Source organism: Tasmannia lanceolata, unplaced genomic scaffold, assembly GCF_043159265.1.
Source record: "Tasmannia lanceolata isolate RefF3 unplaced genomic scaffold, GAP_Taslan_0.1 ptg000007l, whole genome shotgun sequence".
Classification (NCBI taxonomy): domain Eukaryota; kingdom Viridiplantae; phylum Streptophyta; class Magnoliopsida; order Canellales; family Winteraceae; genus Tasmannia; species Tasmannia lanceolata.
The window spans coordinates 21,226,205-21,250,960 of record NW_027518684.1 but is presented as its reverse complement, the minus strand read 5'-3'; the positions used below and the strand labels follow the sequence as shown (position 1 = coordinate 21,250,960).

Below are 24,756 nucleotides of genomic sequence, written 5' to 3'. Positions count from 1 at the left end.
TCAACCGAGGGACCAAGGAAATGGAGGTTATCTTTGGTGGAAAGATGGTTTTGAATGGCCAACCAAGCAGAGAAACTGAATTTTGGGATATGGCCCGGGAACCAAATGGAGGAGACCCAACAGGGGGGCGAATCTTTTACTCTAACAGCATTCCAAACACTTTTAAACGAGCAAATACCATCTGGTTGAGGTTTCCAAATGGGATACGAAGGAGATAAAGATGAAAAAAGCCCAGAATTTAAAACTGGTTTCAACTCCTAGAAGAGAGGGAGCTCAAGGATTTCATCCCAACCTCCATCTTGGATGGAGCCTCGAATAGAGGCAAGCGGGGAGATGAAGATGGAAAAGGATCCGAGGGAGGATTGGGATTCAAGAGGGCCTTTGGGATGCCAAGGGTCCTTCCAAAACAGAAGAGAAGAATCCGGACCAACAATGTAGCAAATGTGTTTCTTCGCAACCTCTCTAGCCTTGAAAATGCTTCTAACGGCCCAAGAAGGATTGCTAGGCATAGGAGAGAACCAAAAACTTCTGTTTCGAAGATACTTTCGGTGGAACCAGGTGACCCAAGGGCTGTTCTGATCAGACACAATTTTCCAAAGTTGTTTGATTTGAGCAGCAAAGTTGAGGTCTTTAAGTCTTCGAATTCCAAGCCCCCCTTCAGATATAGGCTTACAAATACTATCCCAGGAGATAGGATGATGCTTTCTTTCCAGGTTCTGACCCGACCAGATGAAATCTCTAAACACTTTTTCATGACCATTCCATCTTTAGTTGTGCTCCAAGTCTAGGAAGATTTTTCTAGGTGGTGCATATTGATCATTCATCTAATATGTGTAGGCCACGTTTATTGCCCAGCGGAGCAACAAGGACATCAAGATCATGGTGCAGTAGAACCAAAACAAAGATGCATATGGTAATGAACATACTGAAGCAGCAATATCCCTAGGCATCAAAGTAAACGGTGGTGATGGCACTTTGACCTCCGAAGCTCGATTTGTTCTTTTGGTATAGATGCATATCTCTAGTGTAACTGTGTTTACTAAAAGCTTATAGAAATTCCCATATTAAATTCCTTCCATGAAACCAAGTCTTCTTTTATAACCAGCCTGACATTAGGGTTGCATTGTACCAGATCAAGTTAGCATACAAGGCTTGGACCAGGCACACAACAACCCCTAGGACTACACTCCTAGCTCATCCAACTATGGTCTTTTCCCCCCAAATCACTTAAGTTATTTAAGTTTAAGGGTGTTTTTAACTCAGCTCCACACATCTATTACGGAAATTTAAAGTGGGGAGCAAGTATTTTAAGTCATTAGAGGGTATTATAGTCCGAGCACCCTTGAACTTCAGAAATTAAGAGATTTGCCTCTAAATATTATTAGAAACTCTTCAGTTGATCAAATATTCAATGCCGAGCCTTTTAAAAGAGAAGGTCAATACTTTGGCCAGCATACTAGTCTTATTTACCCCAACCTGTCCCATAACTTTAATATATTCCCTAACCTAGCAAGACCATATTTGACTCAACTTAAAAGGAATTTTTTTTGTTGGCTGTCCTATGTCAATTGGTATCAGTGGCACTTCCGCTATCCGCCTCTGCGTCATTTGGTATATGCAGGAGTTCCATCTACTTCTGAGCCCACGAGATGGCAGGAAGAACTTCGGATTTCTTTACCCCGTTTGCATATTCCATCTCCTTTTTGCCCCTTGGTTGATGTGGCTGGCTTGATTTATCATCCATCATAATTATTCTCTTCCACCTGCCACAGTCTTGAGTTTGAGTTTGGTCTCGCCTTTCGTGGTGGGATATATATTGATACAGATTACAGGTACAAAAATACAGATTGAAACAAATTGTTCTTACAGTCTAGAATCCTCATTATGAGAGTTTGTGAAGGTGAATAGTTTGTATCCATAAAACATAGCAGAAAATATTGAAAAAAAACTTAATATGGGAAGTCCAATTTTATTTTTTTTAAATACAATAATTTCAAACAAATGAAGAATTGATTTATCTACATCATCTTGCCCATTGTATTTCTAGTTTCAGATGCTAAGAAGTAATTAGGAGGTAAAGCATATCCAGCTAAGTGTGTTTGCTTCTTCCACATTTACTTCATCTGCGATAAAAAATGACTTCTCTAGATAATCTTGCCTTCATTTTCTTTTGTATTTCTAGTTTTTGGTGCTAAGAGTACGAGGGCGGGTTAGGATGTTATACCCATGGGAGATATAGTGGGTTAGGATGTTATACCCATGGGAGATATAGTGGGCGCGTTTTAAATTTTGACCGAAATCCGAAATTTTGGGTTTCGTTTGAGACTGAAATCGAAATCACAGATGCTCAAAACAGTAACTTATTTCGATCGAAATGTCGTTTATCTCCTCGGTCGAAATTTAAGGGATTTCCTCAAAAAAATCTGGATTTCTATTAATATTTAATCTTATCCGAAATTAACGAAATTAACTTCAGTAATTTCGAACAAAATTTTGTACGTCTTACGATAAACATTGATAAGATTTCATCGGATTTCAAACGAAATTTCGGTTTCAGTGAGGACCGAAACGCATTCAGAAACTGAAATTTGAAACCATTCCCATGGGAGATGACGTGGGGAGGCTGCTGGAGTGTTGAATATGGTAATCCGAAAATTGAGCCTTAAAAAGAAGAGAAAAATAATGGGAGATGATATTTTCACTCCCCCCTGCATTACGCATGCGCCTCCCTTATGACATGATTTGACGTGAACAGTGGGCAACTTTAACGCTTTTTGACGTCAAATCACGTTATAAGGGCAGGTACTGCAGCGGGATAAAATATCATCACCCAAAAACCTATATCAAGTCAAGACAAATATTAATCTGGAATGTCTAAAAATTTTCAAAAAGAAACTACAATTTCAAACAAATGAACAATTGATCACTCTGTATAATCTCGCCTTCATATCCTTTTGTAGTTCTTATTTTTGGTGCTAAGAAGTAATGCTATTAGATCATGTTAATTCTTTCATGGGTGGGGAGGTTGCCGGAGTGTCGGGTCTTGATCACTTTCTATGTTAATTCAGTAGGGAGGCTACAAGAGGGGAGGCTGGCTATATTTGAGTACTTACAAACTCATGATACCAAAAATTGAGCCTAAAAAAGGGAAAAAAATAAAACTTATAACAACTATTCAGATGATCATATTAATTCTTTCATTACATTCTACCCATGGGTGGGGAGTGTCACGTAATCGAGACACTACAAGAAGCATTCCTTTATGTATCAACGTTCCAACAACTAAGTCTGTTTTTTCAGACAAATATAGTGAACAATATTCTGAAAATTGAATCACATCATAAATCAGTGGGATGGACAGGATTGTGAATAATAAGTTTTTGAAAACATGGGACAGGATTTTGGTTAAATCTTCTAAATAAATTAAGAAAAAGAATATCAAATAATCAGCAACATGGGGATGAAAACTATTAAGCTACCATTGATGTTTCGGCTTTCTTTAAGTGTTTTTCAGTACGTGTTATAGAGCCAGGCAAATATTTCTACAGTTGGTAATGTTGTAGTGGCTTACTATATTTAAGAAATTGCAACTTTGTTACCAATTTAGCTCTAAAAATATATGTTACATGTAATTATGGAATGAAAGAGCCGATCATATCCTTAACCTGTCTCAAACGTAAGAGCTGAAAAACAAATTCTTTTCTTTGTAATGAAAGTTACCTAGACAACCAATTGCATCAATAGTGGAAGAACGAGAAATTTTTTTCAAAGAAAAAACTTATTATTCACCATGGACAGGATTGTGAATAGTAAGTTTTAGAGAGACTGATATGCCATGTACAGTTGCCGCCATCTCTGCGCCTGTAATATCACTGCCTCTCAACGGTGAAGACAAAGGCAAATTAGGGCTGCCCAAGATAGTTTCAAGTCTCAACACTTCCCAATCCCATAACGTATCAGAAAATTTGAATGTATCTATCTCCCATATAGATGATCCAGTAATATCAGCACTCCCCAATCACACAACTTTGCTTCTTTGAAGCTGTAGCGCAATAGTCAGAAAATTTGAATGCATCTGTCTCTCCCATATAGATGATCCAGTAATATCAGCACTCCCCAATTCTACAACTTTGCTTCTTTGAAGCTGGAGCGCAATAGTCAGAAAATTTGAATACGTCTGTCTCCCATATAGATGATCCAGTAATATCAGTGCCTCTCCACCGTGAAGAAAAGGACTGCCCTAGACCCCCCTCGCACAACTTTGCTTCTTTGAAACTGTAGCACCATAGTCAGAAAATTTGAATGTATCTGTCTCCCATGTAGATGATCCACCAGTAATATCAGTGCCTCTCAACGGTGAAGAAAGGGGCTGCCCAAGACCAGTAGCAAAATTTGAATGTATCTGACTCCCATATACATGATCCATCAACGCTTAATTTAAATGTTCCCGAATCCAATGGTATCCAGTGCTCGTCCTGATTACAATATTCGACTACCAGTTGTTTGATTCTGTCAGGAATTTCGATAACCTGCAAATACCAATTTAGAATTAAAAGATCATGACACAACAAAACAAAACGTGTGGATATGCCAATTACTGAAATTACCAATTACTGAAAAATTCAAAATAACAAAGAAGGATAGAGATGAAATTGGGATATAAAGATGGAAAAGAAATTCATGTATCATCGAGCATATTTGTAAGCCCTAAAAGGAATTGGGATATAAGATACATAAGACACTTAATAGGAAGAATCCCTAAGAAGCCAAATAGCAGCCAAAATCTCAAGGTTCACAATCCTATCCATGATGAAATTTAGCTGTAGAGGACACCTCTTGGGAATTTTTATCCGATATGCAGGCTTTGTCTCCCCATTTCCACCTTGAGGTCAAGATGTGTTTTGGAGGGCAGGAAAATGATAGAGAGCTGATTCAAGGGGAGGCTACAATGAAGGATTCAACTCCACTTTACAAAGTTAAAAGAATAATAGTTGAAACAGACTGTTACGACGTGTACGTGTACGTCAATTTAACCGGAAAGCTTACTTCTAAAAGGTTCACAGGTATGATAGAGTTGTTATAGAGTTAGGAGAACTATGATTCTGTTGAAGTATATTTTGTCAATAAGAAAAAGGATTTTGTCGGTAAGAAAAAGGACGAAATTGACTTGGCCGGTAAGAAAAACTTGGGTGATTCTCTCGCAGGACATGGACTTGTCATACTGATTTACACTCCTGTGTATTTTCATTACCATTAGCGGGCTTGGGTTTGATTCACTTGATATGTCTATGAACACGAAAATAGTATGAAAACTTCGATCCAACTACGAGGCTTGGCTGTGATTTTTTGGAGTATAGAAGAAGAGGAGAGTGGAGAGAGGTTGGATGTCAACCACAACTTCATTGGAGATTTGTTTTTTGGTTTTTGTTTTTGTTTGTGCTTGGTTTGTAGGATTGAAATGGAAGAAAGGGAGATGAAGGTAGAAATGTCAGAAGACAGTTTCATACATATCAGCTATGTCTGTTTATCTATACAGGCAAAAAAGGCAAATAAAGGGTCGTTGTCTGACTATCCTTGTCTTCTTTATAATTTATGATCTTACTATATAGTTACATTGTGTTTCGGGTGGTAAAAATGGTCAATCTAGAGGTATCCACTTGGATTGGTTGTCTGAATATGTATTTTTTCAGACAAATATAGTCTATTTTTTAATACATCATCAGCCTCTCTTCCACCTATTTTAGGTTTTTCATCCTTTCTTCCTCCATTTTTGTTTTCTTCAAATCCACCCTAGATTCAACTCACAAAACCTCTCCAAATCCCCTTTTTCCTCCATTACTTCACTCCATTCTTTTTCTCTCCAAAACTATAATCATAATCTATTCACCTTCAAATCCTCTCTTTCCTCTTTTTTCCTTAAAAAACCCTAATAATCCCTATGCTAGGTTCTAATGGCTCCTCAGAATCCTTACTGCCTCGCATTTTTCCCTAGATTCTAATGGATTCTCGGAAGAGTCTCCCCCCACTGCCTCACATTGTTCCTCGTTTGTAAACACTATAAAGCCACTCTTAATGAATAAGAGTGCAGATGGTGCAGTCTTTCCTCTTTTTTCCTTAAAAAAACTCTAATAATCCCTTAACCCTAGGTTCTAATGGCTCCTTAGAATCCTCACTGCCTCGCATTTTTCCCTAGGTTCTAATGGATCCTCGGAAGAGTCTTCCCACTACCTTGCATTGTTATGACTACGACTCTAGATGGTGCAGCTCCTGTTGCTGGGAGTTCCAAAAATTGAGCTAGAAAAATAAAAGAAAAATAAAACTTATATCAAGTTGGAAAAATAAATAAAACAGTAGATTAATTTTAAACATTATATATACCTTTTTTTTTTCCCTAGGAGTTGGCCATGGACTGCTTGCCAAAGGACAAAGGAAGAGCTTTGCTTTTGGCATACATGGCAAATCCTATATTTGCTTTTCTCAATTTAAGTGAGACGGAAAGTGAGCATTGAGGTAGGATTGGGGATACTCATTTAGAGTTTATAGGTTTAAGAGACTAAGAATTCTCCATTGGAAGAGGAGTAATAGGAAGAGGAATTTGCCAGATTTCATGCAAAGTAGTTGCATTTCATCTCCCTGTGTTTAGTCTTTTACAAGTGCCAGTAAGACTGTCCCAGTATAAATAGTATAGACTAGATAGAGATGTTAATCACTAAAGGCTATATTTGTTTAGGATTTTGAGAATTGATCTTGGTTTAAAAAAAACACTGATTATTGTACTCAAAATAACGTTTAGTCCAATAATGCGTTTTTGAGACGCAAGACACAATCAGTTCTCAAAATTTTAAAAAAAAAACACGGCCTTAATTATTAGTTTTGGATTCAAAAATCTATTCTCAAAATCGAAAACAAACAAGGTCTAACAGGGCCTTTGGGTACAGGGAAAAAAGAATTATGGAAAAATATAGATAAAAAAACAATCCATAGATGAAATCTAGGGTCTAGCAGGTTTGCAATTTGCATGTATAAATATTTGGTACACGCGCACGAAATTCCGGATTTGATGGGATTTGCTAGCATCCACCATGGGTTCGGCTAAAATTTCGGGCGAAATTTGGTACACGCGCACAAAATTCCGGATTTTTTTGCACGAATTTTTTTTCCGAAATTATTCATTCGAAATTCTGACGCTATAAATATTATTATTTTAATATCAATTTCTACGAAATTCCAGAAATGTCTTAAATTTTGAACGAAATTTGGTAAATTTTGGTTTCGGTACGTTTCGGTTTCGGTCCTCACCGAAATCCAAAATTTCGAATTTCGGTCTAAATTTAAAACCATAGGGTCCACCGCAAAAGGCATTTCGTATATGGGCTGTCACATGTTAGAGCAGGCAGGCGCAGAGGCTCACTTCACTCTGTGGCTGCTCTGACATGCGACATACCATCTGCGAAATGCCTTTTGCGATGGACACTAGCAAATCCCTTATTAGATATAAAGAAATCTTATTTTAGGGATTTTTGCCTTTTAGTCCCTAGTTTCTAAAATAATATCTATTTAGACAAATATCAGCTATATTAGCTAAAGGCTACTAATAGTTGAACTACCATGTTTTAATAATTGCACAAACTCATCTCATCTTTTATTATTTAAACAGCTCTCAAAGGTTATTACATTAGAAAAGTACGGAATGAGGGCATTAATTACCGAAAAATACGGATTTCTTGTACTAATTAGAACTATCATGAAACTCGGGTGATTTTCAAAAATCGGTGGAAAAAAGACCCCAATACCCTTCTGACATGATCAGAGTCCTCGTATGTTGCCCTTCCTGACACATTCACAGCCCAACGTCAATGATTATCTTTAAAATAATATTTTATTATTTATCAGGTCTCTTTTGGCTCAGATTATCAAGTACGCCGCCAGATTCTGTAATATGTCGCCGGAATATTAAGTACGCCACCGGAATATCAAGTACGCTGCCGAATTTTCTAGGTTCAAATATGTGTTCTAAACGTATCGAGTACGAGCCGGATTCTGGAGTACTGCGCCAGAATATCAAGTATGCTGTCGGATTTTCTAGGTTCAAACATGTGTTCCAAATGTATCGAGTATGCCGCCGGATTCTAGAGTATGCCACCGGAATATCTGAAGTACACCGCCGGAATATCAAGTACGCTGTCGGATTTTCTTGGTTCAAACATGTGTTCCAAACGTATTGAGTACGCCTCCGGATTCTGGAGTACCCAGCCAGAATATCTGAAGTACTTAAAAATATTTTCACTTGTGAAGGATCCAACGGTCTCTGCTTATTGCATACAACAAAGATTAAAACGAACCCAAGTCTTTTTTTTTTGTTCAAACATATGTTCAAATGATCTTTTTTTTTTGTTCAAACATATGTTCAAATGAACCAAATGAAAACATGTGTTCCAAACGTATCGAGTATGCCGCCAAAATAACTGAAGTACATAAAAATATCTCCACTTGTCAAGGATCCAACTGGTCTCTGCTTATTACAGACGACAAAAATTAAAACGAACCCAATGCTTTTTTGGGTTCAAACACATGTTCAAACGAACCAAATGATAACAGCTAAGGTCAAATGCATTAAATGCTACCCTAGTTTCTCTCAAAGATAATATTAAAATATATAAAAAATGGTTACAAAGAGACGTGAGAAATAATAAAATATTCAAATCTAATTTTAAAGATAATAATTGACGTTGGATTGTGATCATGTCAGAAGGATATTGGGGTCTTTTTTCCACCGATTTTTTAAATCATCCGAGTTTCATGATTGTTTTAATTAGTACCCGAAATCCTTATTTTTTTAGTAATTAATGCTCGCATTCCGTACTTTTCTCATATTACATTTCCCAAACAGCTCTCAGAAGCCAATGAAAAAAGAAAAGCCGAGTTTGTGTCATTCTCAAAACATATTAGTGCCAACATTAGTAGCCTATCTAAAATGTTTAAAATCATAAATAATAATTTAAAAAAACAGATTTGATAGGCAATTTTGCGGAAAGTCATTTTGCATCTCACTGCTTGCAATAGAGGACAACCACCTCAGATGAATTAAATGAGAAACACAAAATCTGCCTGTGTGGTTGTCCCCTCTTGGAAAAGTGAGCCGCGACATAGCTGTCCGCGAAATTGCCTAGCAAATTCCTTTAAAAAATATCTTAAGACTAACTTCCATTACTTTAATGTGTGTTATTTCATTTTCAATGAAAATTTTATCCTAGTTTAATAGTCTTAAACTCTTTAACTCAAGGCCTCTATTCTCATCATTCTGCTCACTCAAAACAAAACAAAACAAAATCCCAACTCTGCTCGTCGTCATGGAATCTAGGTGGTGCATGCAAGGTGACAACAAGTGTGGCTCAATTCTCAACGATGAATGTGATCTTCATGTATGTATTTCATGAAGAATAATTTTTTTGGAAGAACTGTGTTTTAGCCTTTCAACCCAACCATGCAATGTGCACTAACATTGCATTTGGGGGTTGATCACATAGCACTGACTGTGTTTTAGCCTTTCAACCCAACCGTAACACTAATTTACATTGCATTGCATTGGGGGGCCGTGGCCCCCTACATGCTATACGTGGCCCCGCCCGTCTCGAGGTACTAGAGTACTTCACCGAGCCAAAGAGGTTCAAACACAAAATCACTAACGGAGCAGAGGAAAATTCCTCACTGAAATGAAGAGAATTAAACCTATAATATTAGAAAAAAATCAACAAGAAAGTTCTTAGCTAAGCTAACAATGGAATAGAAAACTGTGTTATTCATAGACGGTTAAAAAAGCAAAGAGTGACTAAGCAGGTATATAAAATGTGAAGCATGTAGAAATTAACCACAAGTCAGAGAATATGACAAGAATGCACGAACATTCATATGAGACACATGTCTTCGAACTCTCGTCACTGGGGAGCTCTGCCCATTTCTTCATTTCACTTTTATATATTCAAAATTACCCTTTTAACAAACTCATCCTAAAATTTAGTTTAAAAACACCATAATTCCCTATAAAAGAAGCAATTGAACCCCCAAAATTTTAAACTAAACAAAGCAGACTAGGCCCCTGTTCTTCTTAATGGGTGGTCTTGAACTTCTGATCAGCTTCTATAAAAGATTATCCCCAGTATTTCAAAAAAACTTGTCAAACATCTGTGAACACCACCTAATATCATGAAAATGAACCCTAAATCCAGTTCTCTCTCTCTCTCTCTCTCTCTCTCTCTCTCTCTCTCTCTCTCTCTCTCTATATATATATATATATATATATATATATATATATATATATATATATATATATGTATGTGTGTGAGAAAATAAAGTATCTGCAGCTGCACAGATAAGCTATCTGTGCATGGGTGTAAAAATCAGCCCTATTGGTTCATTACTTGGGGATCCAAAGCATTCATTTGGAAGGCCCATCCATGGATAGGGTGTGTGCCAAAAATCAGCCCTATAGGATCATCCTAACCCCGCCATTTGTGGAGGGAAAAATGGGCAGAAACAGTATCTGTCCATTTTCCCCTCTAACTTTGATTGGGTTAGGATGGTCCTATAGGGCTGATTTTTGGTACACACCCTATCCATGGAAGGGCCTTCCAAATGAATGCTTTGGATCCCAACGTAATGAACCAATAGGGCTGATTTTTACACCCATGCACAAATAACTTATTTGTGCAGCTGCACATACTTTATTCTCTCTCTCTCTCTCTCTCTCTCTCTCTCTCTCTCTCTCTCTCTCTCTCTCTCTCTCTCTATATATATATATATATATATATATATATATATTGAGGAAAGTGTAGCTACACGATCGAGTAGCTAAATTAGCTACTCCGTCGGCTTAAAATACAGTGGGGGCCCACATTGTTTGGGTGATGCAAATCATTCATTTGATGGGCCCTCACAAAGATAGGGTGTGCCCAAAAAATCAGCTCCATAGGATCATCCCAACCCTACGATTTGTGGAGGGAAAAATGGAAGTGTATAAACCTTCACAAATCTGTCCATTTTTGCCTCCACAGTTTGAAGGGTTGGGATGATCCAATGGAGCTGATTTTTTGGGCACACCCTATCTATGTGAGGGCTTATCAAATGAATGGTTTGGATCACCCAAACAATGTGGGCCCACCGTATTTTAAGCCGACAAAGTAGCTAAGTTAGCTACTCGATCGAGTAACTACACTTTCCTCATATATATTTTGAATGGTGAAATCTAGTTCATTATATCATAAAAGAAATGATAGTTCAGTTACATGTCATAGCTCATTTAATAAAAAAAATGATAGTTCAGTTACATGTCAGAGCTCATTTAATAAAAATAATGACTAAAGTAATCTCAAAGAAGGTACACACTCAATATTAATAAGGAACTTACACTTTGGAAGGAGATGAAGATTTCTTATATTCTAGTATCTCAGAATATATCCATGCAATAAAGATGGGGGCAATTCCAAGCAAAAATGAAACCTGAAATGGAACAAAAAATTAAACTTGATGAAGATAACATACAGATTTTGATTTCAAGAAACAAGAACATGACAAGATGCAACACGGAAAAAATCAAACGCATTTGTATATGGCATCAAGTGATTTGCACATCAAAATCACATCAAAACTTATCTCAGGATCCAATGAGCCAATAAACAATAAACGGATATGGGAAAACATCAAAAGTGCTCATAAAATGATATGTGGAAAGCCAATCCAAAATGGGCTTGGCATCATAGGAGAAAAGGTATAATAAGCACTCACCAATCTAGCTTGTGAAAGACTAAGGGCCCTATATGAGCGTTTAACCACAGTTTCCGTTATTCATTTGTTTAATGATTTAGTTTATACAAATTTTATTCATTCTATTTCTCACCCTTTGTTGAGGATCGTAGGGTTTGGATTCCAGACCCTGCTGGTTCTCTTTCAATGCGATGTTTTTTTTCTTTTCTATAGGTTAGCATCTCTGAATAGGGAAGTCTCTCACTGCATAAGGATATGGAAAGCAGTGGCCCCACCTAGGGTGGTGGATTTCTCTTGAATAGTAGTCAGAAAGAGAATAAACACGTGTGACCGGCTAAAAAGAAGAAAGTACAGAAGGCTAGTTAGTGTATCTTCTGTTGCTGCAGTGAGGAGACGTTGGACCACCTTCTAGTTCAGAGTCCCTTCTCATTTGGACTATGAGAGTAATAAGCAGCTTTGGCATTCAGTGGGCACTCCAAAAGTCAATTAAAATGATTACTCTTGAAAGGAGTTCGGTGCCGTTTGGAGAGGTTGGTAGAGCCATGTGGAAATTTGTACCTTATGTGTTGATATGGCACCTCTGGAAGGAAAGAAACAATCGCATATTCAGAGATGTAAAGAGTAGCTGGGGGAGAATAGTATTTGACATTAACGCTGTATTATAGCTTGGAGTAGCATTGGGAAGGACGGACCAAGTTACAGCTTCGGGGAGATTTTAAGAAACTAGAAGACCGCCATTCATGAAAAGAAGAAGCAAATCGAAGCGCCAAGGTGGAGCCCCCCCACCTAACAGCCGGATTAAATTGAACTTTGATGGAAGCTCTAAAGGGAACCCAGGACGAGCGGGGGGATTGGTGTCTTATTCATGGACTAAAGCGGATCTACTCTCCTTTCATACTCCGGACCGATGGGGCATTGCAATTCAAATGAAGCAGAAGCGTGGGCATTACCATAGGGATTGAGGTGGTTTACAAATCATGGAAGTGATCAATTGATCATTGAAGGATATTCATCAAATGCAAAATTGTAGGCTACTAATAAGTCAGTAGGTCCTTGGGCACTAGAGGATATCATGTCGGAAATCAGGGATCTAGATACATCCATATCCCCAAAATTCCAACATAAGCGTCGGTCCACCAATGAAGGAGACGACAATTTAGCAAAAGAAGGTGTGGAAAGAGAAAATATTGTCATTTTTCAGATGGAACCCGAAATGGAGGTGAGAGGTGATTGAAGGGGCAATGAAGGACTACATCTTTAGGGCTGGAAAAATTATCAAATTGGGTCTCTTGGGTTGGGATGAATATGTATCAAGGGATGATGTAGTGGCTGTTACACCAGTGGGGCACCTTGTCCCTGCGATGTAATACGATTACAGTGTTGATAAAGGGAAATGTTATCAGCACTACCATTTTTTATGATCGCACTCCTCACTTTACTAAAAAGTAAGGTATGGCCCGCACCATAGGATGATCCAAACCGTCTATTAGATGATGGGCCACAGCCTAAATAGGTTGTGCCCCAAAAATCATTTCCATAGGTTGATCCTAAGCCTATGGAAATGATTCTCGCTTAGGGTGCGAGAGGTCCCGAGTTCAATTCTCCGAATGCCCCATTACATAACAATTTTAGCAGATTTTTTACCTATCAAAAAAAATATATAGGTTGATCCTAACCCTCCGATCTATAGAAGGACTGAATCTTAGAGGGTTGATCCTAACCCTCTACAGGTCGGAGGGTTAGGATCAACCTATGGAAATGATTTTTGGGGGACAACCTATTTAGGCTGTGGCCCATCCAATGGACGGTTTGGATCATCCTATGGTGCAGGCCATACCGTACTTTTTAATAAAGTGGGGAGTGCGATGGTAGTGCTGATAACATTTCCCTTGATAAATTTGTTACTTTTCCAAAATAAAAAATAAAAAAACATTGAGCGTATGCACAAACATATTTATGAATAAACGTATGTGTGCATAAAAGTAAGCCAGTTAGAGGAATCATATTCCCAAACAGAATCATGAAAAATAACCAATATATTTATGAATAAACATTAAATGAATCACTTGCATCACCCAAACAACATAGGGCCCAAATATATTTCTGGTCGATCGAGCAGAAACACAGTGGGACCCATGTTGTTGGGTGATCCAAACCGTTAATTTGATGGGCCCTGACATAGATAGGGTGTGCCCAAAAAATCATCTCCATAGGATCATTCTAACCCTTGATTTGTGGAGGTTTAAAATGGACAGATTTTAAACCTCTACACATCCGTCCATTTTGAACCTCCACAAATCAAGGGTTAGGATGACTCCATGGAGATGATTTTTTAGGCACACGCTATCTATGTCAGGGCCCATCAAATGAATGGTTTGGATCACCCAAACAATGTGAGTCCCGCTCTACTTCTTGATTGGATAATGTATACTTTAGTTACAATGCCCAGCTCATGTTTGGATCCCTATGCATATGCAAAATTGGAAATAAAAAATAATTCAAAAATTCTATATGGAAATGGACATGAAACAAAAGAAGCATCCGCTCCCCTCTTACATCATCTAATCACACTAAGAGATAGAAAACAAAGCAAGGTAAGCAAAATCAAAATTCATGCTTAATGGCCTCTGAGTCAATAGCTAAAGCATCTGTAACATCAATTGATATGCAAGCCTAACATGACCAAAACTAGGACCCATAAATCCAACTACCTTCATTTCTTACCATTGAAGTTGTGTTTACCGGAAAGGTGTAGCCGTGTTGGAAGGAAATATGAGCTAAAAGGTGATAATATGTAAAACTAGGCATTATAGGTGGTTAACTAGGCCATTGTAATCTTGCCAAAGCAAAGAAAAAGCCATGCTAACTCAGAGACATCCATCAGTTCCTTATAGATCAATCTTAAGAATCCATACCATTTCAACCATGAGGCTCTAAAACAGTCACTTCCACAAGATCAAAGTGTACAAAGAATATCAAGCATCAAAATGCCACCTTGATTCAACTAGAGAGCCCAATATCAAGCATCGAAATGCCATCTTGATTCAACTAAAGAGCCCAACATGCTCACATATTTCCTAAGGAAAGAACCATATATGCAAACAACAATTACCATACAAAATAAGAACTAGTGTCTCCTTTCCGAATCAAAATCGCATTGCTTCATAGTTCAAAACTATACCAGAGAATATCAACGATCACAACGAAACCTATGTTAACTAGAGAGGCCAGCATGTTTACACATTTGCAAAGGTGAATAAGTACGCCAGCATGTTCACATATTTGCAAAGTCTGCATAAGTACCATAAATGCAAAAGGAAAACTAAAATAGCTAAAAATAAGAACTATTATCTCCATTTCGAAACTTTGAAGTCTTGAAAATCATTATTATGACTCCTTAGCTTTACTAACCTTGCTATTGTTTTTATGTTATAGTGGTCCACGTAATTAGTATAAGCAATTCCTTTTGCCGCCCAAACTCATCGCATGACACTCCCTATGACCAGCCATATACAAAGTGAATCTCGCATATCATTTTCAAGTTGAGACAAGATATAGTGGTTCATCTTGTCAAATGTTCTTATATACTCCATGTTTGTCATCACCCTGGCTCTAGTAGTTTCCTGTCACATTTTTTTGAGTGGTGCAGTAACGGTTTTATTAAGGCATAGCCCAGGAGACCGAGATGGTCGAGAATTCGAGCTACAACAAAGATAAAAACCAACAAAAACAAGGCCCCAAGGAAGAAAATAGAACTCGGAAATTGGCAATCGCACACAACTGTGAGCTAGTTGATCTGATTCGCTATTAGAAACACCGTCGATCTTATTCACTATTAGCCAAGTGTCTAGCGTGTTGAAACACCATCTGGTGACACTCAACACAATCCAAGATCTCTTCTATAGCATCATCAAATCTTCAACAAGCAATGATCCCCATGGATCATCCATTTGATAATCTTCAACGAGTGTCCTTCAACTATTAGCTTGTTGAAGTCCCTCAGATCCACCTTAAAGCTTGCATTTCAGCCTAATTAGCATCCTCTTCACCTATAGGTCCAGAGAAAACACACTTGGTTTCTGCAACCTCGTCTTGAAGACCTCCCATTCCTGCTGGGCCCGGGTTCCCCATACTAGAACCATCAAAGCTCAACTTGATCTGACAAATAGAAAGAGTGGACCATCGAGGAGTTGGGGCTTGAACAGCGAGTTTGCTTGTGCAAACCTCTACACAGGATCGCCTCAAGGTAGCTTTCGAAATTCCATTAAACTAGGGAGAACTTAAGCCCAATGGATAATCATCGAAAGGACCTATTGGTAAATTGGATATGAATTTCTAACAATTGTCCTTTGAAGAAACGTATATTCCTTTCCTTCACAAATTACAGCAAGAAAGGCGGGTGTATGACTCCTCATAGGCCATGGGACAAAGTTCCACCTGTCAATAAGAACGTTAAAATTATTTGGGAAATCCCAAGAATGCCTAATAACCTCGGAATATAATACTAGATCACTTTCGTGAACCTGCAATGGATGAAAATATGATCGATTGATTTTCCCACCCCTATGCAAAGGGTGCAATGATCGACGATGATGACACGGCAGCTACAAAGATGATCAACCATCCGAATCTTGTTAAGGTACGTAGTCCATCCAAAAGCACATACTCTTAGCGAAGCAGAATTCCTCCGAATAATATTTGTTGTTGGTTAATACATTGTCCCATCACAAGCTCACTTCCAAATCCTCTTATTATTACCCTCTTGTATGATAAAAACCGAATCCAATGTTTCCAAGAACAATGAAACCCTCTCTATTTCCATATTAAAGAAGTTTATGTGAAATTCAATCTTCTATCCTCTTTGTCAAGGAATATGTAACATTAATATCTCTCTTCTAGGACACCAAGAATAGGTCAAGAAACATGTCTTTCAGTGGAGCCTCTTTGCACAATGGATCACATCAGAACTGATGATTTGTGGACACGGACACGAGTGTCACAGGTCGACAAGGACACAGAGTGTCGGACATGGCAAACCCCAAAAATTTTGAAACGGGGACACGGTTAAAAAAGAAAGTATATATGATCATGATTCGTACACACAGATATGAGGTGTCTTGACATGACAACTCCTAAAAATCTAGAAATGGTGACACGCTCATACCATACATATAAAATTACTTATTAAAAAAAAGGGCGGCCCAGTGCGCAAGGCTCCCGCCATTGCGGGGTCTGGGGAGGGCTAGATGTATCATAAATTGCAACAATATAAATATGGTATTCATTTAGGGCACGTTTGGCTGCCATGAATTTCTTTTCATGATAAATCGGAATCTCCAAGTGGAGGTGAGGGTGAGATCGCTACAAAACCGGAAACAAGATCCCGTAACCTAGCGTCAACGTGGCTAAAAATTAGGAACAAAAAAACTCTACTCAAAATTGGGATGACCTTTTCCAGACTTTTAGCGCCCGGAGACACTAGTCGCCGGGATTTTGTTTCCTGATTTGTAGAGATGTCACCCTTATCTCCACTTGGAGATTCCGATTTATCATGAAAAGAAATTCATGGTAGCCAAACGTGCACTTAACAAACATATAAATCTTAGAATTAATCGGCTATAATCTAAAACAAACAGGAGATAAATAATAAATAACAACGCACTCATTAATTTAACATATCCTCTTTAGTCTCCAATATGCAGCGAGAAAGGGAGACCAATAGGATACAATGAATAAAGTATTGGAATAAGAGTTTGTTCAGGGTTTTAGGTGTATGGGAGGGGATATAACAACAAATATTAGTTAAAGAAGAGAAGAGTTAATAACAAGAGGTAAACACGACATTCAATAATAAAACAGAATGTCACACTTGACACGGTACACAAACATCCCACATAAAGTCTGCCACTTATATTATAGTAGTACATTTAAAAGTGTCGAAAGGAGTGTCAACACGTGTGGACACGCGTGGCGTGGTGTGTCAGACACGGTAGGACACGTGTCTCGGCAATAAATTCGAAGTGTCGGGTAAATCATAGGAATTGTATCTCCTTTAGTCACTCTATATCAAACTCCCGTTAGAAAGGAGATCTTTAAAGTAAGAAAATCTCTCCCCGTTGTTACACTGGTGATCCTGTAGTTATCGAGCGAGTATCAGCCTCCAAAGCTCACTCCATTTTTCTCCTCAATCCCCTTCGTCCACAAATGAAATCCTATCTTCCCAAACCGCCACAACCACTTGCCAAACAATGCTCTATTCATTACTTTTTACGTTCCAGATGTTCTACCCCCAACTTTTTTTAGGCCAGCACACCTCCTTCCAATTGACCAGATGGAATCTCCTCTTATCATCTAAGTCAGCCCCAAAAAAAATTACACTGGAGTTGTTCTATTAGCTGAGGACCCCAAATTGACATTTGAACTGAGATATGTAATAAGTGGGGAGGTTCAATAGAACTGAATTGATCAACGTGATTCTGCCTCCCAGAGACAACATAATCCTCTTTTAGGTAGAGAAACATTTATCCAGTTTTTCTATTATAGGATCCCACATTTGTTTCTTAGCCCGCCACATAAAAGCAGCCTCAAATGTCTAAAAGGGGGCTGACCCTTACAATATAGGCACATCTCTCACTATCTTCCTCACCGAGATTAATGCCCATCAAAACTGATTTGCTGGAGTTAGTTCTCTGGCCAATCACCACGTCATAACTTCGGATAACCGCTTACAGATTCTTGATTTTATCAGCCTCGGCACTACTAAAATCCAATGTGGCATCAACTACTGTAAATGAGTAACCGTTCCTGGCTCTCCCAATTTAAAGCCTTTAATGAGAAGACAACTCCTTGCCTTCTCTGACATTGTACTTATAGCCTTTGCCGTCAGGGTGAAAAAGAAATGAAGATAGCAGATTTCCCTGACGACGACCCCATGTGGATTTAAAGAAACCATGAAGCAACCCATCAACAAAGAACACAAAACTAGGGGCTAGGCCTCTAGCTCTATTGGTAAAGACGGCGTTCATCGACCTTGAGGTCAAAGGTTCAATCCCAGCTTACCTACCCAAAAAAAAGAGAAAACCAAGCAGACAAGATGCATCTGCACATTCAATACAGCCATCCATTGCGAAAACCAATCCTCCCCATCATGTAATCTAAGCTGACCCATTCAACTCTGTCATATGCTATCTCCATTTAAAATTTGCAGACCACACCTTTAATTGCATCACAATTATAACAATGCACTGGCTCACTAACGATCAAAGCACCATCGATGATGTGTCTCCCTTGAACGAAAGCACTTTGATTGTGCAAAAAATGTTTACTAAGAACTTTCTTCATCTGGTCTCTTGAGACCTTGGGCAACAGTTTGTACACACAACCCATCATAATCACGTATTTTAGTTGCCCCTTTTGTCTTCAGCATTAACGCAATAAAGTAGCCACGATAATTTTGTCTAGTGACATGTTGCCATAAGAGGCCTCGAATAAAGACATCAAGTCCACTTTCACCGTCTCCCAACACACCTGAAAAAAAAAGATTGCATTGTTTGGACTTGGGCAATATCACCTTTCAGGAAAAAAAGACTAAACATAATTTCCTCTTCACTGAATTCTGCCTCCAATCACTGTCCACTTGGTCAAGCTGATCGAAGAAAATCCCATTCGGGGGGGGTAGGGAAATGATTTCCCCTTGTGGAACACAGATATTTGTAAAATTAAAAAACTCACCGATGATGGCATCCTTATCTTCACTTCTGATATCCCATATCAACATCGATTGGATTCTCCTGCCTCTTCTTCCAGCACTGGCAATTTCATGAAAGTAAGAGGCCTTCTCATCTTCCTCTTTAAGCCATTTGGTTCTAAACCTTTGTTCCAGAACAATTGTTATTTTAAAATCACCCTATTGTATTCTTCATAAAATCTCGTCCTATCTCGTCTCCTCCTTCAAGAAAAAGGACCTTCTTCTTTCTCATCTATATATTTGATAAACTTAAGTAAATCTGCTTTTTTTAGGGTGACTTGGCCACTCTAACAGCTTCATGAGCTTATCTTTGACATATCTCAGCTTTTGGTCTATTTTCATGTCAGTTAGTCGGAAGCTTGAGCATCCTTCCACTAATCAACGAGCCTCTCTTTCATCTTCGGTTCCTCCAACCAGGCATGCTCAAACCTGAAAGGACACAGACCCCAGGACTCCGTCCACCCGTCCAATCTAATTGGACAATGGTTAGAAATCAATTTGACCACGGCACCTTGTCAAGCACTATGGAAAAGAGAAATCCATTAGTGACATACAAGAAAGCGGTCCAGTCTGCTTCTACCCTAATTCCTAGCCCACGTAAAGTGAGCACCAATCAAAGGAAGGTCCACTAAAGCATTAATGCTAACAAAGTTCAAGAAGACAAGCATTCTTGGTGATATTCTTTCGCTTCTAACTCTGTCCTCAATGGGTCTAATCACATTAAAGTCTCATCCAGTACACTAAGGCTCACTCCATCGTCCCATGAACACCTCAAGTTCCTCCAAGAATCCCCTATGTTCAGCCATATTAAGGGCCCATACACACTCGAGAAAATCCACCAAGAACCGTTAAGGTTCGTCTTAAGCAACATCGACACCAATAAGATGCCAGTGTGTTCATTTACCAATGAAAAATAAAAGCCATCCGAGGCAATCAGGATACCACCATCCGTTCCCACAAAGTCGAGAGAAGAATAAGCAAAATTGCCTCTCTACCCCATGTCCCTAATCACCTCCTTAGCATGAGAAACATTTTCTAGGTAGCCCAAACCCTGCACGTCCCACATAAAGATCATTGAACAACAACAAGTTGGAGAGCCCTACCCGTCTTCCTACTTCCACTACTTTCCGACGTAGAATTTCCACTTCATTCGCCGAAAGAAGATTCATCATAATTTATTGACAATTGAAAGCACACCATCTCATGAATCATTCTTCTTGAACTTTCACTTCTCGTTTGCTCGAGGGGGTCTTTCGCATGGCTGTCTCTATGTTCATATCTCAGAAAAGTCCCCCTGATCTCTTTTTCCATCACTTACAAATGACAAACCCGAAGTTTTGCCAACCACGATAAGTAGATCCTCCTCTATTCTATTAATATCTTTTTCCAACCAAATCCTCTGGTGCTCCCAATTCAGATTGTCTACTAAAATCATCCTTCATTAGGATAATGGCTAAATCTCTATCGCAGCAACCCAGCTCAAACTCTACTATCTACTGCAACGATTAATTCTTGTCTGAAAAAGACATGTTCTCTCTCTAGCTAGACATCTCTCTATCATAGTTTGCTTCCTCCTCTACCCTACCTAAAATGTCAATTCTTTCTATGAAGATCTCATTTCGAGTAGCACTACCTTGTGGCAAACCAGAACTAACAAGATAAACTGATGAAAATAAAGTCATTGTGTGCGTACCTCGATTAGTCGGGAACCTGTCGTGTCACCCTCACGACCAGTGTTTTAAAACTCGCTGACTCGGCTCGGAACTCGGCCGAGTCGACGCGGATCTGTGGCGGCCGCATTTGGGAGCCCCAGACTCGGCGAGTTTTGGCCGAGTACTCTATGCCATCTGAAACACCAAGCTAACTTTCTGCCCATTTTTCGCACAAAAAACCTCCTGAAACCCTATCTCACGAAGAAGAAGATGGAGAAATGATATTTTCACCCTTCTTTTCTATAGGGACAGCCCCAGTAAAAGTATAAAATAATTATAGATACACTAGAAGGGGCTGTCCCGAGTAATACAAAGGGCAGTCTGGAATAAAACAAAGGGGATAATACTTAACTTACCCCTTTTAAATTTCTTGTGCAGAGTGATGTACAGTGAAAGGACAAGCAATGTAATACACGGTGGGTTTATCTTGTCATCACAGCCTAGCTTAAATGACAGGCATAAACTCATCACTACTATGGCAGCCTACATTGACTTGTTTTGTAGAATCGTCTTGTCTTTTAGTATTTAAATAAGTATAAAATGTTACTATAGTTCCCATGAAGCTCTTACAAGTCAATTAAAAATAGAGGACAAGCTGAATTTGTGCAGTTACTAAACATTGATTGGGCTGATATCGTTCGCCTAAATCCAATGCCCAATTTGAAAGTGCATGAATTTTCTACAAAAGTTTAGTAAGAAAAATTATTTTTAAATCTTTTTATATTTTTAACACTTTAAAAAACATATAACTTGGCCGCGTCAACTGCGTTATTGGCCGCGTCAACCGCGTCCGCGCCGAGTCAACAAGGTTTCTCTTCGGCCGCGTTCCGCGTCACATCCGCGTTTTAAAACACTGCTCACAACTACAATGAGTATAGCTCTGAGGTCCACAACTTCTATCACAGTCTCCCCCAGACTCAGTACGTCCACATCTACCACCATAACCACCTCCACCACATCCAAAATGACCACCACCAAAACCGCCGCCGCAGTTAATACCATACTCCTTTTTTTTGGGTAGGCAACCCGGTTTGGCAGGGACCCCACCGGTTTATTAGATAAAAGAGAAAGATGCTACATTCAAGGGCACAAGGCGCCAAGGGATTATTCATCTGGAAAAGTAGTGCCTGAACCGTGTGACAGTTTAGGGTGATACCCTCAATGCCATCCGTTGGCTTAGATGATCTTCGGTCCCCCCTTGGAGATTCGCTCAGTTCTTTAATGAGATCCATGATAGAATTGATGGTTCATCAATTGTTTTCATGGCTATCAGAAGATCAAACAATAGTATTGCAGATCGTCTAGCTAGGGAAAGGTCAGGAGAGCAGGGTTTGAACTTTGGAGTTGTTTGATTTTCTGCCTCTTGATTCAGGGCTCATGTTGTATTTTCTTCTATTCTTTTTTCTGTGTTGGATTTTTTTGTACTCTTTGGGTTGACTCCCTCAGTCGTCCCTTTTGCCTATGAATGAAGCTTGCTATCATTCAAAAAAAAAAAAAACGACACCATCTGTAACTCAGAACACATTAGAGAGGGAGATCCAAAATCTAAGAGTTCAAATTGCTCAATAGTCAATGGATGAGTGCTAAGTAACATAATCAGCTAGCTCAGTAACCCTTAGTTTCCCCCTCAAGACCTGCTTGGGAGGGTGACTCCACTCCTCCTATCCTTTCATTGCCATTTTTCCTGTAATTCACAGTGTGATACATTGGGTTACTCCATTTATGGGCCCTCTTCTTCACTGTCCTCAAATATTGAATCATAATTTTTCAGTTTAATATCTTGAGGGGCAATGTTTTCAGCACCTCTAATTGTGGTGTCTTCTACAACCTTCTTGGTAATTCGAACTGGTGGTCATTCCTGTTTGTGGATTTTAACCTGGGCCGTTGGGGAGCAATGACATGTTAATCCCTCATAACAGCCCAGGCAAATCGATCCCCAAGACCCAAACAATGAGAACACCAGACTCAGACATAGATGCACACTAGAGTCTACAAAAGACATCTAGTAAGAGAAGAATTTTAGGATTACTATGAATTTGCGACAATGACTGTTGAAACAAGAATTGCGATTGTACAAATATTTTGCGATCAGAAAATGCCACGGGACCATAAAATGCCACCACGAACAACATCTTCACTGAAGTCACCCCAAAATCCCTTTTATGATTGCATGATTGAAGCAAAATTCACATGATACTTCCAATCTCACACAACCCCTCTTTTGGTGTGTACAAAGGGAAAGTAGAAGAAGAAAAATACGGATATAGGGAAGAAGATATAGAAAAGAAGAAGAATGATCAAACCATAGAGTACACTCTTATAGCAAATTAGTGGTTGTGTATTGGGGCTATAAGCAAAAGAAGAAGATAGAGGAAAAAGGACAAAAGAAAAGAGGAGACAGTAGTGAGAAGAATCAAACCCTCACACACACACAAACACAAACACATTGTGTATTACTATTTAGATACTAAAAATGTGATTGATACTAATACCCTAACGCCTAAAACGATACTCTAAAATCCTTAAATAAAATCATCCAAAAACAAACTAGGAATAAAAGCAACGAATCGTCCATAATAGAACTTAGAAAAAGAAATCCAATGTTCAATATCACAATATAATCCAAAACGACGAAAGATCAAACAGACTGTCACAAAAATCAACCAACGACATCATAGCAACTAATCCAGCTACAATCCCAGACAAAAATCTCATACATTTAACAAAAACAAATCAATATCACAAAATAAGAAAAGATTCTAACCCTAAAAACTATCAATTCATCCAAAATGCACAAAAAAAGAATAAAATCTCATACCTGACCAGGAGTCAAAGGCCCCGAAACCACCATTCTTATCTGAATCAACAACAAAAACAGAAACAAAAACAAAGAAAACGAATCAAATCGATCTGAATCCAGAAACGTGAGATCTCTCAATCGAGAAAACGAATCAAACTGATCTCAAATCAAAGAGCAGAGATCGAGAAAAAAATCCTGGGAATGATGATCTTTTGCACTTTATTTGTGAAAAGTATTCATGAATAGGAAGATCTGGGGAAGATTTAACCCTAGAAAAAGAGGAGAAGAGGAGATCTGAAGCAAAAGCGTTTTGCTTAGAAAATGGGAAAAATTTCGGAAGAAATGTCGCTCTCTGCAAAGGGGCGGTTGGGGGTTGTTGTTGTTCAGCTTCTGCTTATAATTCGTTGCTAAAAAAATGAAGGGTGATGATTTATTCGCACCCCTCTGTAGATGATTCGCACCCATTATAATAACGTGAATTTGACTTCAAAAAACTTTAGAAGAATAAAAGTCTGCCGCAGTTCACGTTATCTCTCAAAATGAAAGTCTTTATTTTCTTAAAAGGCTAGAGTACCCTCCATTCTTGTGCTGACACGTAGCGAGCGTAATCTTACTTGGTAGAAAAATCATTAATAAAAAGGGGTTTGGGTAAAGACTAAAGAGTGGCCTAATTAAAAAACTAATGCTTTGGTGGTAAGGAAGGTTTGAGTGCTGTCTGATTAAATGTGTTTTTGTTT

General features: G+C 38.7%; 1 long non-coding RNA gene across 1 annotated transcript; it reads right to left on the bottom strand.

Annotated features, from left to right (window-relative positions):
* Positions 1-3,575: 3,575 nt before the first annotated feature.
* LOC143882262 (uncharacterized) lies at positions 3,576-24,529 on the bottom strand. Its single transcript, XR_013252155.1, has 3 exons — positions 24,038-24,529; positions 11,405-11,496; positions 3,576-4,529 (listed from the first exon to the last, which is right to left on the bottom strand). It is a non-coding gene; the product is annotated as an uncharacterized LOC143882262 (long non-coding RNA).
* Between the last annotated feature and the right edge of the window lie 227 nt (positions 24,530-24,756).